The sequence below is a fragment of the Vulpes vulpes genome, chromosome 5 (assembly GCF_048418805.1).
Source record: "Vulpes vulpes isolate BD-2025 chromosome 5, VulVul3, whole genome shotgun sequence".
NCBI classification, from domain to species: Eukaryota; Metazoa; Chordata; class Mammalia; order Carnivora; family Canidae; genus Vulpes; species Vulpes vulpes.
Window position 1 is genome coordinate 6,580,859 of NC_132784.1, and position 16,706 is coordinate 6,597,564.

The window sequence follows — 16,706 nt, forward strand, 5'->3', positions numbered from 1 at the left end:
GATCACTTGTACATGGAGTAAACTGAGTTAAACATACAGAGAGACACAGCAGCACCAGCTTCATACACCTGCTATTTCTGGAGAGGATGGGAGGGAAATGTCAATTCCAAGAGTTAAAAAGTACTTCCACTGGTGTGTTTCTTTATTTTATTTTTTTTAAGATTTTATTTATTTATTAGAGATACAGAGAGAGAGAGAGAGAGAGAGGCAGAGACACAGTCAGAGGGAGGAGCAGGTTCCATGCAGGGAGCCTGCATGGGACTCGATCCCGGGTCTCCAGCATCCCGCCCTGGACCAAAGGTGGCGCTAAACCGCTGAGCCACCCAGGCTGCCCTAGTGTGTTTCTTTAAAAGAAGAATCAGAAACACTATTACTAAAGACAAACACGTGTCATATCTGCCTGATATGTACTTGTTATATTATTTCCTGTAACTGTATATTTGAAATAATGTGCCAATTCTTTAAAAAAAATGTTTCTATATCAAAGAGGAAGTGTATACACTGGATTAGGTTTAGGGGATAGGACAGTGAAATTCAAAGCACTTGAAAAAAGTAGAAGGTGATTATAGGAGTTAATGATTTTGGACAGAAAAGAAAAATGAAGACGCAGTATCTTTCCACACTGACTGCCACAGTTACTGCTGTGAATGTAACTCCTCAGTTCCTGTTGCATCAACTTCTCTTCTGAATCCTAATCTATCCCTCCAGTGTCCATGGACTCAACTCTGGACAGCTACATTTTCTAAGAAAATGACAATCTCCCCATCCCACTCTCATTTTGTGTTCTCAATGGAACAACTCATAGATTTCATGCCTGGTCCAGCCCCAGAACACAGGAAGCAATTATTAATAATACAGCAGCATTGTGGCAAAAAGAATATTGACATTCACTCATTCTGTTGTAAGGAAACCTGGAATGATGCCAATTTTGATTGTTAAGGGAAAGGCAAGGACAGATAGATCTATCTATTGACTATTTGTCTGCCTCAGGAGATTCCTAAATAAGATCGTGGGCTTAATTTCTTAAATGTATATTAAAGAGACTGATTACCTGAGTCCAATCGAAGAATCCAGCTACTCTGATTTTAGTGCTGGAATAGTAAAAAGAGCAATCATAGCTCTCAGCAAGCAAGCCAATGTGTCTCTTACTTGAAGAATGTTATGTGGATGATGGATGAGGTACCCCATGGTTATTAAGAAATGGAGGTCTGAGTGCACCAGGAAAGATGAAGTGTGCCGTTCCAACATTCCATGTACGTATGTCCCTCTAGGGCGCTTGGTTTCCTAGTGTAGTGCCACCATGTGCCACTTCTAACTTCCTCCTCTTAAGACTTTTGTGAATATTGACAACTCATCTCTAGACAAATTAACTTGAACAAACCTTCCATTAATAAAAAATAACATCTAGCAAGTACCGAGGCAGTCATGACACATGGAACCAAACTGTTTGAGGCCAACAATTGTCCTATTTTCAAAGCCAGCATGTATCACTGACTAGAGAAGAAAGGCTTTGGATGTGAGGATGATCATTGGTCCTTTTGGAACCACCATCATAATACAGTTTACGGAAGAAAGTATTTATCTGCCACCTGCAAATTCTTTCTGGCCTACCTACTTCCAGATAAGACTCATTCTGACTCACAAACTCATTCTAGATATAAATTTGCTTATATAAAGCAAAAAGATTTATTCGTTGAAAATATAGATAGAACCTATCACCTGATGTATCATTGTATCTATCACTTATTGATCTATTATATCTATCATCTATCTATCATCTATCTATCATCTATCATCTATCATCTATCTATCTATCTATCTATCTATCATCTATCTATCTATCTATCTATCTATCTATCTATCTATCTATCATCTATCTACCATTTTTCTCTATCAGTGACTTCCAAACACATGCTGTTCTAGGTATTAGCAATACAGCATAAACATGCTCACGATATCTGTCCTATCAGAGAGCTTCAGTGAAACCAGGCTCTGACTGGGGGGAATTTAGCTTGAATCACATGTTTCCAGTGATGTTCATTCCAGCCAGGAAGTGGGACACTCCAGGAATAATGTCAAAGCCAAGAGAAAGGTGCGTCTCAGGTGCTTAGGGCCGCTAAGAGCAGCATGCAATTCCTCTGGCAGCTAACTCTTGTGAGAAACTTACAGCACTTTACTGCCCAGGTGTGCTTAAGCAAGACAGGGATAAAGAGATAACCCCTGGAGAACTGAAGGTGGGAAAATCAATCTTCATTTAAAGAGAATATTATAGGCATTGAATTAGTGTATTACCTAGGGTCCTAGAGAGAAACAGAACCAATAGGAGGTGTGTGTTTGGTGTGTGTGTGTGTGTGTGTGTGTGTGTGTACGCATGCATGTGTGTGGATATGTGTATAAAAAGATTTATTATAAGGAATTGACTCACAGTTATAGAGGCTGGCAAGCCCCAAGATCCGCAGAGTGGATCAGCAAGCTGGAGGCCCAGGAGAGCCGATGGTATAGTTCTAGTCTGAAGGCACCAGCTATAAGCCAAGAAAGATCTTGTTTCAGTTGGAGGCCAAAGGCAAAATCAAAAAACAACAAGCAGATATACTAGTCTGAAGTTAGGCAGGCAGAAAGAATTCTTTATTACTTGGGAGAGGATCAGATTTTTTGTTGTTGTTGTTCAAATCAGGCCTTCAACTGATTAGATAAGGACTAGCCACATTAGGGAGGGTAATCTGATTTACTCAATCTACTAATTGAAATGTAAATCTCATCTAAAACATTCTCATGCATATCTAAGAACAAAAACATCTAGAACAATGTGTGACCAAGTACCTGGCCCACTCAAGATGACACATGAAAAATTAACCATCACAGCTACTTAGATCTCACTTATCTCTATCTTAAAAAACTACTATGCCACTTGGCACACTGGATACTTATTAGATTCCTATTAAAATTTATTCCAATAGAATGGAATAAATTAATTATAGCCTGTTGCTACCTTGCAATGCCTGTAACTTCAAAGTAACTGCAATGTTCTGTATTTCGGTCATTTTTCTTAATAGAACGAGGTATAATAATTATTAAAAAAAATAACATTATTTTTTAAATAAAACTATTTTGAGATAATTATAAATTCACATGCAGTTATAAGAAATAATACAGGAAATCATTCACAAAAGCACATGTACCCTTTACCCAGTGTTATGGGCTGGGCTGTGTCCCTCAGAATTGCTATGTTGAAGTCCTAATACTCAGTGCCTCAAAATGTGTCTGTTTTGAAGATAGGATTATTAAACAGGTAATTAAGGTAAGCTGAGATCACTTGGGTAGGCCATAACCCAATCTGATTGGCGTCTTTATAAGAAGAGGACCCTAGGGCAGAGACTTAGAGGAAGGATCATGTGAACTCAGAGGGACAAGGTGGTCATCTGCAAGCCAAGGACAGGAGGCAGAACCGTCCCTGGCCAAACCACACCTGCTGACACCTTCATCTCAGACCTTTAGCCTTCGGAACTGCAAGGAGATACATTTCTGTCGTTTAAGTCATCGAGTCTGCAGTATTTTGCTATGGTAGCCCTAGAAAACAAACACGCCCAGTCTCCCCTTATGGCAGCATCATGCAGCAGTACAGTAAAATACCACAACTGCAATATTAACGTTGACGGAGTCAAGACACAGAACAGATCCATTACCACAAGGGTTTTTCCTCTTGCTTTTTTAGCACTACATCCATCTTCTTCCCACCTCTTCTGGTCCCTGAATGCCTGCAACTACTAATTTGTAAGAATGTCATATAAATAAATCATAGGATATATAAACTTTTGGGATTTTGTTTTTTGTTTTTTTGGTCCCTGCTCAGAAAATTACATAGAAGTTTACCCAAGCATTGTGTGCATCAACAGTTTGTTGCTGAGTAATAGTCCCTGATATGGTTGAACCCCAGGATTTGTAACCAATTAGCCGTTAAAGAATGTTTGTATTATCACCCACTAAAGAATGTTGTATAACAAATGGATCTGCTTTGAGTAATTGTGTACAAATTTTGGGGTAAACCTAAGTTTTCACTTCTTGGGGATAAATGGTTAATTATGCAATTGGGTCAAATGGTTGTTACATAATTAGTTTTATAAGAAACTAACAATCTGATACACCAGGGTGCTCAGTGGTTGAGGGTCTGCCTTTGGCTCAGGGCATGATCCTAGAGTTCCGGGGTCGAGTCCCACATTGGGCTACCCACAGGGAGCCTGCTCCTCCCTCTGCCTATGTCTCTGCTTCTCTCTCTCTCTCTCTGGGTCTCTCATGGATAAATAAATAAAATCTTAAAAAAAACAGGAACTAATGATCTGTTTTTAAAATCACTGGACAATTGTATAATCCCACCAACAATGTATGAATGATCCAGTTTTCCTATATCCTCATGAATATTTGGTGTAAAGACAACTGTTTTCAATTTCAGCCTTTGTGGTACATGCAAAGTGAAAATTCATTGTGATTTTAATTTACATTTCCATGATTGATGATGATGTTGAATATTTTTGTGTTTATTTTATATTTATATTCTTTGGTGAAATGTCTATTCATATCTTTTGCCCATTTTATAAATGAATTCTTTCCATATTGTTGAGATTTGAATTTTTTTTTTATATTTTAGACAACAATCCTTTGTCAGATATGTGATTTGCCAATGATTTATCCCATTCTGTAGCTCTACTTTTTTTTTCCCCCGTTAACACGGTCTTTTGTAGAACAAATATTTTTAAGTACGAGGAAGTACAATTGTTCAATTCTTACTTTTATGGATCATGCTTTTGGTGTCAAATCTAAGAAGCCTTTGCCTAGATCTTGGATCCTAGAATACTTTTCTAGTTTTGTCTAAGACTTTTATAGTTTTAAATTTGGGGATACAGTTTGCACTAGTTTTTTTTTTTTTTTTTTGTACAATGTTGAGATTTAGGCTGTGGTTCTTTTAGAAATTTTGCTTATGTGGGCACCTGGGTGGCTCAGGCAAGTAAGTGTTCAACTCTTGATTTGATTCAGGTCATGATCTCAGGGTTGTGAGATCATGTCCCACGTTGGGCTCCACACTGGGAGTAGAACCTGCTTGAGAGTCTCTCTCTCTCTCTGTCCTTCTCTTCCTGCCCCTCCCCCTCCCTCTCTAAAGAAATACATAAAAATAAAAATAAAATTAAAAATTTTGCTTATGGATGCCCAACTACTCCAGTGCCAATTGCTGAAAAAAAAAATCTCCACTAAATTGTATTTTGTTTTTTCTTTGCACTTTTGACAACATATCATTTGAGCATACCTGTGTGGGTCTGTTTTGGGGTTATCTTGTTTTATTTCATTGATCTATATGTTTTTCATTCTTCCAACATCACATTGCCTTGATATATAACTATAGATACATATCACTCCTTATATTTGGTACAGTGATTCCTCTCACTATATTTTTGTTTAAGTTTGTTTTAGCTATTGCAGGATGTGTGCCTTTCCATGTAATTTTATTATGAGTTTATCTTTGCAAAAATGCTTGCTGAGATTTTGATAAGAATTGCATCAAATATAATGAACAATTTGGGGAGAATTAACAGGATCATTGAATCTTGGACACATATTTGTTTAGATTTATTTTTTTATCATCAGCATTTTCTAATTTTTAGCATATACATTCTATACATGTTTCATTAAGTTTATAACTATGTTTTTAGTTTGCTATGCAGAATTACAAATGGTATTGTGTGTGCTTAATTTTGGTTTTCACATTCATTGTTAGTATATAGAAATGTGATTATTTTTTTGTGTTGGTCTTGTATCTTATGACCTTGCTGAACTACTAATTAGTTTTAGGGTTTTGCTGTTGTTGTTAGTTCCCTATGGATTTTTATGTTTTTTTTTTAAGATTTTATTTATTTATTCATGAGAGACACACACAGAAAGGCAGAGACACAGGCAGATGGAGAAGCAGGCTCCCTGCACGGAGCCCGATGTGGGACTGGATCCCAGGACCCAGGGATCGTGACCTGAGCTGAAGGCAAAGGCTCAAAGACTGAGACACCCATGTGATCCCTCTATGAATTTTTAATAGACAATCATACCATCAGCACATAGGAGTTTTATTTACTTATTTCCAATTTATATATTTCTTTCTTTTTTATTTAATTGCAGTGGCTAGAGCCTCCATATTTTGCTGAATAAGAATGGGTGAATAGGGACGCCTGGGTGGCTCAGTGGTTGAGCATCTGCCTTTGGCTCAGGGAGTGATCCTGGAGTCCCAGAATCGAGTCCCACATCCGGCTCCTTGAATGGAGCCTGCTCCTCCCTCTGCCTATGTCTCTGCTTCTCTCTCTCTATGTCTCTCATGAATAAATAAATTCTTAAAAAAAAAAAAAGAATGTGGTGAATGGATCTTTTCCATGTTGCCAATCTTGTTAGAAGCACTCAGTCCTTCCACTATTAAGTGTAATGTGGCTTATAGGAGGTTTTCATAGATAGTTTATTAAGCTGAAGAAGTTCCCACCTGTGTCAAGTTTGGTAAAAGTTTTCACATGAATGGATTTTGGATTTTATAAAATACTACTCCTACATCAACTAATATCATAATATGATTTTTTTAGTCTGTTCATATATATGGTAGATTATAAAGATTGGTATTTGAATGTTAAAACACTTAAGCATAACTGGAATAAATCCCGCTTGATAATGGTACACGTATGTTTTTGTAGAATCACTGTATTGAAATTGCTACATTTTGTTGAGAAATTCTGCATCTAAGTTCATAAGAGATATTATCTCTGGGTTTTTTTTTTTTTCTATTTGTACCGTTTTAGTCTGGTTTGGGTAACAAAATAATACTAGCCTCATGAAAATGAATTGAGAAGTGTTTCCTCCTCTCCTATTTTCTGGAGGTAATTGTATAACATGGGTATTATTTTTCTTTAAATGTTTGGTAAAATTCTCCAGGGAAACAATCTGGGCCCAAAGACTTCTTTTTCAGGAACTTTAAATTAAATGGAGGTAATGTGAGAAAGACTTTGCTTGCTTGGGAGGGTGAGAGAAGGGGAAGGAGAAGAAGTGGGAGAAAAACCATCAGCTTCTTGCTTAGTCCCAATGAAACCACAGTGGGGAGGGAGGGCCACATCCTGGTTTTTCTGCTGATATTTATCTGGAGTAGGAAGTAGATTACCATTAAAACACCTCCTATTGCTGGGTTGTCCTATTTTGGGCCACTTGGCTAGGGGTAGCAGGCTTTCTTGGAGACTTTTCGGTTTGTAATTGGTGGTGGTTCAGGATTGGATGCTTCTGAAGGGCAATAAGGAACCCCCCTGGGGTTCTCCCTGCCATGCTATTCCTCAAGGCCTCCATTCTCAAAGCAGCATACTTTCCCCTTCCCACCCTTTAGAGAATTCCCATGTGTGTTTGTTGCTTTATGCACAGGGCTTTCTAGTTGTATGGAGGAAGACCCCTGAGGAATGGGACTTCTCCCCTCTGACAGAATTAGAAACCAAAAAAAAAAAAAAAAAAAAAAGAACTAGAAACCCATCTGCTTCAGCCTATTTTTGTGAGAAAAACAAAACAAAAAACAAAAAAACGAGATAATGTTTGTGAGGATTACATGATGTGATGCTCAACTCAAAGCCTGGAATATTATAAATATATGGTGTGAGCTCTCAGAGGTCTCCTAAAGACTTTGGTGAGAAATAAATTCAAAAACAAGAAGGGTGGGGAAGAAATGAGGAAAATGGAGAGAGAGCAAGGAAAGCCAGGGTAAGCAGTGCAGGTTAAGGCTGTAAGGGATTGAGGTGACAGAGGCCTCCCCGTTGTGGTACCAGATACTCAGAACCAGAGTACATCTGGTGACTGGAAAGTGCTGGGCAGGACTGGATAGGCCTCTCTCTTGTCTTTGAGTGTTAATCCACTTCCCTGACATCAGATATTTTGCAATGGAAGCTAATGGCTAATGAGAAGAAAGTGAAGATGAGTTTTTATTTTCATCTGAGGGTAAATAAAAACGAATTATTTTAAACATTTGCACTTTCTTCTTGCACAAACTCACATCCAGAATATCTACTATAATCTAGTAGTGAAAAACTCAAATTTATAAGTTATGTCAACAATCATGCAATAATTTATAGCAGTAGGAAAAAAAAAACCAAAAACCTGAGACTTGAAAACAAAAAATTAAAGTTTGGAGATTTAGTACACTACTAACAATTAAAATAAAGCAAATTCAGGAAATGTGAACATAATCTCTGTATCAATATTTAATCATAATATTTTATGAATCCATAATTCTTTTCCTTTTTCTTGAATTCTGATCGAAATTTATTTGAACTACAAAATTCTCATCTATCTTTTATAAGCTTCACTAATGTATACAAATACAAATATTGATAGTAAAATTAATTTTGTAAGTACATCAGATAAATGTCTTTTTTTTTTTTTTTTTTTTTACCCAGATAGTGGACATGTTTTTTAACAGTTTATCTGACATGTTATAAGTTCACTGCTAATAGGCTGAGGAAGCTTTCAGCAACCTTTAAGGGTCATTGAATTCAACACCTCCTCTTTTTAAAAAGGACCATAATATCCACATGCTACTAGATAAATTAAGTTTTCCTTTTTTCCTTTCCTTTTTTTCCCACTTGTTTTCTGACTTTATGGCAAGCATTTTTATTTTGAAACAACTTTAAGCTTACATAAAAATGACAAGAAAAGTATCAAGAATTTTTTTATGCCCTTCACCTGGATTCAGCAATTGCTGACATTTCGTCACATTTGATTTTACTCTCTGATTCATTAGAGAGCAGGCAGGAATCACTGGACTCCCTTCTAATTAAGTATGTCAGTGCAACTCCCCAAACTATTCCAAAACTGAAAATTTAATATTGATATAATACTATTGGCTACAGTACAGATTTCAAGTTTTGTTAATGTCTCAATAAGGTCTCCTACAGCAATTTATATTTCTGCTCCATGATCCAATCAGGAATCACACCTCACATTTAAGATTTGGCATCTTTTTATAGATATGTAATTCACATACGATGACATTCAACATTTTAAAGTATATGGTTTTTCATTTTTTATGTTTTTAGTATATTCACAGGGTTGTGTAACCATCACCACTACTTAATGCTCAGAATATTTTTATTAGTCCCAAAGAGAAAACCCATATCCACTAGCAGTCATGTTTCCTTCTCCCCTCTCCCAGCCCTGGCAGCCGCTATTTTGATTTCAATCTCTTAGACCTGCCTATTCTGGACAGTTCATTTATATGAAATTATACCATTTGTGTCCTTTTATGTCCAGCTTATTTCTCTTAGCATAATGTTTAGAAATTAATCTATGTTGTAGTGCATATCAATATTTTATTTCTTTTAATGGTCGAATAGTATTCCACTGTATGGATATAGAACAAATTATATTTATATACAAATATAAGCCATTTCTAAGTTGATGGACGTTTGTGTTGTTTCCATTTGAAGCTATTACGAATAATGTTACTATGAACATGTGTTTTTTTTTTGTATGTGAACATGTGTTTTCAATTCCTTTAGAAATATACACCTAGTAGTAGAATTGTTGTGTCATATGAAAACTCTATATTTGACTATTTGAGGAATTGACAATTTGTTTTATAGAGGAGCTTCACCATTTTATGTTTTAACAACGAATAGATGAGGATTCTAATTTCTCTACATACGTGGCCACACTATTTATTTGCTGACTTTATTGATGATTGCCATCTTAATGGGTATTAAGTGACATTTCATTGTGGCTTGTATAAGTATTTACCTAATGGCTTGTGATGTTGTGCCTCTTTGCATCCCCTTGTTGGCTATTGGTATGTATTTTTTTGAGAAATGTCTATTCAAGTCCTTTCCTCATTTTCTAATTGGGTCATTTTTGCTGTGTTGTAAGAATTCTTAATATATTCTGAATGTGAAATTCATTAGATATATGAATTGCAAATATTTTCACCCTTTCTGTGGATAGTTTTCATTTCCTTGATAGTGGGGAAGTTTTTAGTTTTGGCTCAATCTAATTTACCTGTTTTTTGTTTGGGCTTTAGGAATCATATCTCAGAATCCATTATCTAATTCAAGGAAAAAAATATTTACACATATGTTTTATTTTAAGAGTTTTATAGCTTTAACTCTAATTGTTTTTTATTTTAATTTTTAGTTAATTTTTGTAAATGATGTAAGATAGGATTCCAACTTTAGTTAAATTTTGTAAATGGTGTAAGGTAGGATTCCAACTCTTTTTTTTTTTTTTCATTATTGTTTTGACTATTCTAGATCCTTTGCCTTTCTATATAAATTTTGAAGACTAGCTTATTAAGTTCTTAAAACTTAAAAAGAGACCCACAAAGCAAACTATATATGGGATTGATAGAAATTATATTGTATCTGTATATCAATTTGAACAGGATTGCCATTTTAATAATATTAAATCTTCCAATCTATGAATATAGTATATCTTTTTATGTATTCAGTATTTTAAAAAATTATTTTACTGATATTTGGTAATTTTTACTGTACAAGTTGTGTATATCTTTTAAGTTGATTTCTACTTAATTTATTATTTTTTGCTATTGTAAATTGTTTTCTTAATTTAATTTCCAGATTATTCATTGCTAGTGTATAAAATCACAAATAATTTTTGTATATTGATATAGTATCCTGAACACTTACTTATTTATTAGCTCTAAATGTTTTTTATATATTTTTATATGTTTCTGAGGACTTTCTATACACAAGATCATGTCATATGAAAATAGAGATAGTTTTATTTCTTCCTTTCTTATCTTAATGTCTTTTTTTCTGTTCTTGGATACTTGCCTTATCTATAATCTTTGTAAAGTATTAAATATAATTAATGAGAGTGGCCATCCAACTGTTGTTTTTGAATTTAGTGGGAAATTCTAAAATTTCACCATTGAGTATGATGTTAGCTATTCACTTTATCAAGTGATTTATCATCATGCATTGCTACAATTACATTTTCTCCCCTAATCTATTAATATTATGTATTACATAAATATATTATCTTTGCTTGAAATACATTATATACTTGGGATAAAGCCTATTTGGTCATAGAATATTTTTTTCTAAATATTTTGTTGTCTTTGGTTTAGAATATTTTGTTTAATATGGGGTTGAAATATAATAAGTAAAAATAAACATTTTTCTTAGATTACCTGGTTTTATCAAAAGTAGGTGGGACAACAAAAGTATTTAATCTCCTTGTCACATACGTATCTCCTTTATAAAAAGTAAAATAATATATTTAACTCACAGTGGATTTTTAAGGATTAAATAAACTAATATAGATTAAATGTTATGTGTTTTCTATTTCTTTTTTTTTGTTTTGTTTTCTATTTCTGTAATTAATTATAATTAATGCATTTTTTTCAGGAAGAGAGTTGGTCTAATATTTATATTTTTTAACTATTTTGTTGTTGTTGTTGTTTTTTATTTTGTTGGTTTAGATCATATTCTATCTTTATAAGGTTTGGTAGCTATTTCCTATTATTTATTAAATATTCAAACAGTGTTTCTCTGAAAAAAAATGTATCATGTAGGAATTGCTACTTTTCTTGTTTTCCTAACACTTGTTTATAAAACATTTTTGAACTTGTAAATAACATTTACAGGTAACTTTTACTTGCTGATGTAATTTTTTTTATGGCTCGGATATGTTTAGATTTTATATTTTTTGTCTAGTTAAGTTATAATCTTTTTAAAGATATTTTTCTTTAAGATTTTATTTATTTTTTCATGAGAGACACAGAGAGAAAGAGAGGGGAGAAGTAGGCTCCATGCAGCAGCCTGATGTGGGGTTCGATCCCGGGACCCCAAGACCATGCCCTGAGCCAAAGGCAGATACTCAACCGCTGAGCCACACAGGAATCCCTATAACCATATATTTTGATAGAAACTGTCATTTTTACTTTTTTATATATCATTTGAAGTTTATCATAATTTTTTCTTCTGATTTTTAAATTTCAACCAAAAATCCCAAATTATTTACAATTTTCAAACCCAGTATTTTTTATCAGTTCTAATAGGAGTTTGTCTGTGTGCAGGTCTTCAGTCTTCTTCCGGGTTTCACACATCTATCAGTGTACAAAGGACAGTTTACTGTTTAACTTCTATACGCATATAACTTGTGTATGTGTATAGCTTCTGTGTTGTATAACGTGTGTGTGTGTGTGTGTACAACTTCTGTGGAGTTCAGTAGGAGATGTGCTCTTTATTAACTATAAATCTATATTATCTGTTTCAATGACAAAATATCCTTAAAATCTTATGCACAGTGGGACATCATTTTTATAACATATACACTTGTGTAATAGTACAATGTACTATACACATGAAAAGAATCTCGATTTAAGTACATGAAAGCATTAGTACTCATTACTTTGCTGTGGTTGAATTAGAGATGATTTTATTTACCTCTTATCTCAATTTAACATTTCTCAGGAGCAACCATTACTGATTTTCATTTTAAGTGGAAAAAAATTCTTTTGTGTTGTTGTACTGATATTTTCCAAAATGATTCCTTTTAATTATATCAATCATTTTCTCAAAATACTTCAATGATTTGTTGTTGCCTAAAGGGTAGAGTTTAAATTCTTTATTCTGATATTCAAAGTCCTCTGTCAGCTGGCAGCAAGCTGCATTCCCTCTCTTTCCCTAATTCTCACACTCAATACAACAGTTCCAACCAAATGTTTTTACCAGCTGTTCCCACAAATTTCCCTCTCCTATCTTCGTACTTTTTTTCACTCTGTTTCATTTACCCAGCTGAAAGTATCCCTATGATTTTTTTCTACCTATGTGAATCCTACCTATCCTTCAAAATGCAATTACTCTTTCTTCATCTTTTATAAAGTCTTCTGGCGGGGGTGGGGGGGAGCTAAAGGAGTTTTTCTTTGAATATCTTAAAACCAATATTGCTTTACTAATTTTCTAAATAATATTTTACTACTCTGGCATCCATTTCAGTGGCACTAACTCAGGATTGCACATACTCCCCTGTGTTTTGGGACCTGTCCAACGCTGCCCAGCCAATAGGGTGAGTGGGCAAAGATATACAGCACATATTAGCTATTCAAGCTGTGTGTCCTAGTATAAAGTTGCATCTACCCAGAGAAAGTAAGGACTATTTTAAAAAATTTCCATCTATAGAGGAAGTCATGTTGTGATTATAATCTGTCCAAAGACTGCACCCTTATGTACTCCACAGGATGTTCTGATAAACAAATGATTTCATAGTTCCTCATAATTATTTTAAATGTGTTATACCTATTCCATCAAATTAGGATATGGAGTGTGTTCTAAAATTTTTTGTATATAACAGATCACCTAGCACAATGCCACATGAATTGTTTATGAACAGATACGCACAATTTAGATATGCCTTATAAGGAAATGAAATCTCAGGAGCATCCCTGAGAGAGATTCTTACATTTCAAGCAAATTGTAGCCACAGAGACTTTACCGTCTAGTTTTCCAAACACCAGTGAGCAGATGAGAAGAGTTTGGAAGATAGTAATCACCATAACCTTCTCTCATACTCAGACCTGATATTTCCATTATTCTTGTTCTAGTTAAAACATAAGCATTGTCTAAGAGCGATAACAATAGTAACTAGTTTTTAAAGGCTATTTTATAGGTTTAAGGTCATCATCATTGGATAATAAGTGTGTCCTTTCCATTTTCTTCTTTGATACCTAGGTTGGTACCTGGAATAGTAGCCACCCAGGAAATATATCTTAAAAGAATAAAATAAACTCAATATTAATTATCACTACATATACAAGTCAGACACCATTGACTTTTTCATACAGTTAAATATCCTGATATGGGAACAGGAAACATCAGTCACAAGACCAGCAAATGGAACGTTCTTTCTTCTACAGCTTCCCTACTAAAACAGGGAGTGGAGAAGGCACATTGCCTACCAAACATAGGTAATAAAGAGTATACTAGGCCTTAAAAGTCACTTAACCATTCCCTTTAAAAAAAAAGATTTTATTTATTTATTATTCATGAAAGACAGAGAGGCAGAGACACAGGCAGAGGGAGAAGTAGGCTCCATGCAGGGAGCCTGACGTGGAACTCGATCCCTGGTCTCCAGGATCATACCCTGAGCCAAAGGCAGACGCTCAACCACTGAGCCGCCCAGGCGTCCCAAGCATTCTCTTAAGTGTACAAAATTGGACTTGAAATCAAATAGTTTGTTTTCCTCCAAATCAGAAACTTTCGCTGGAGAGGCAATGCTGTCTGTGTTGATTCGAGCAATGAGCACAAATTAATATGCCTGTAGTTAGGGAGCTTCAACCAGTGACCCTAAAAAATTATAATGACTAAACATTGTGCTGACTTTTGTGATCAATGTTATTAGAAATAGCTACTTTGAAAGCCTTTTCATATTAATTGTGGAGATGTCATCAAATCTGCCACATATGTTTACAATGACTGTAAAAGAATACAGGTTGAAGAGCTCTTCACACAGATGTGATGCAGGATCATACTCCAGTTTCCTGCTGTTGCCAAAACAATATATACAGCTCCTTGCAGGGAGCCTGCACTTGGTTTATTCCACACATTGTCACTAAAAATGCCTTCTTGCTTTGAAGCACCAGAAAGTGGTACTTATTGACAACACAAAGCTTGTGACCTCCAGTTGTTCTATTGGCATTAGCTTCTAACTTAATATTCCGTCATTAAGAATTATGCAAGTCCTTGCTGCATGCCGATGCTTCTATGTACTCACTTTCACTGTGGTCGAATACTTCACTTTGATTTTACTTTGAGTTAAAAAATATGTTTGATCTTAATTTTTCATGTTTTTGGTAAATTGCCTACAAGTCCTTGGGGGGAACTGGTTCACAAGACATGCAGAGAAAGTGTTCTCTAGTATAAGCTACCAAGTTAAAAGTAGAAACAGAAAAATGTGGGAACCCGTTTTACAGATAAAGAACCTGAGGCATTGAGCCATAACATGACCCAAGGACAACACAGATTTCTAAACTGTAGTTGCATGAGTCTTCACAGTCCCATTCATTTTCCTCCTCTCACAGTGACATGTGACAAGCACTCACAAACTTGCACAGTTTCCCCTTCACTGCTTCCCACTCTGTCCTCAGCTGTGCCCTCCACCCTGTTTGCAACAGAAGCTGCAAAGAGACAGAGGAAGACTGTTGACCTAGCTTAGACTGTGCTCCCAGACACCCAGTGTGTTTCCAGTTAGAAAACAGGCTGGCTTATTTTTGAGTTCGACTTTTCTTTTGTAAAATTTCAACTGGGAATATTAAAATATGCCAAATATTAAACTTTGAATTTGAAATATTTTCTGCAGATTTCTTATTGCTAACTAATGCTTGGGACAGGGTTTACTTAAAGGAAAATATTGTTCCATAATCCCCAAAGCCCACAAGCTAAAGTTCCCCAGTTTGACCAATGTGGAAAAGGAAACAAAAAATTACATCTGCATCAGGACTATGTCAGAAACCGTGCCAAGGAAGGTCTGAAATGAATGAAGATATTACCAAGTGCCACAAAGCCAATTAGCATGCTGAATCTTCCCATAGAAGGAAATTTGCTGGTATCACCCCTGGGTCCTAATTTAAGAATGACCTCAAGTCATACTCCCCAAGGTACTGTTAAAGAAATCCCATCTCAAAGACCCACAAAGCAATATTTATCCTCTCCTTACATAAATAAGTTGGTTTCTTTAACTGTTAAAGCTAAATGGTTTATTTTTATTACAGTTTTCTTTATTACAGACGGCCTGAATATGTTAATAAACACTGTCAATCTCAAAGAAAGAAAGACGATGATCAGTCCGTCTCTAGCTTCTATGGCCAAAGATGAAACTTCCTGGTAATAGTGCCCCAAAAATCAGTCTGTGAAATGATCTAAAACACATCAGAGGTGATTAAGTCACTTTACTTATTCATATTCTAAAAAATAAAAATGTAAGCATGTAGATAGTCTTAAATGCATTTTTTTTTTTGCATTTTTAATTTTATCTTGCTGCTTGGGTTTGTATCCAGCTCTACCACTTACTAGTTGTGTGAACTAGAATAAATAATTTAGCTTTCTGTTCTTTGGTTTACTCATAGGAAAAATAAGGATAATGTTAGAACCCATACTACAGGCTTGTTATAAAGACAAATTGCAATGATACGTGCATTTAGAGGCTATAGGTGCACATTTTTCACATTCCAATTCATTTTTCCTCTTCTCACATGAACATATGTGTGGTGTGTGCATTAACTTGGCAGACTCCTTCCCCTTTTCACTGCTTTCCACTGACTTTTCAAGCGTGCCCTCCTCCTCTTTTGCTAGACGGAATTAGGTTGTTTTGATGATTCTTATTTATAGAAGAGCCTAGAAATATACTCAGTGAATATTAGCTAATGTACACATGATTTCTTTTTCTTATATATACACTTTATATGTATTGTAATTATATATAACATTATTTAAATATGTATATTTATTTATATGTTAGTATACTATTATAATTTGTTATGTATTATAATTTACACATTATAGCACATGTTTAATATTTATATTTTATTATAATTATGTATGGCATAAATATTTCTACAGTCATAAATGAAATAATTTTTAAGATAATTAGATTTAGGGGCAACTGGGTGGCTCAGTTGTTGAGCATCTGCCTTTGGCTCAGTT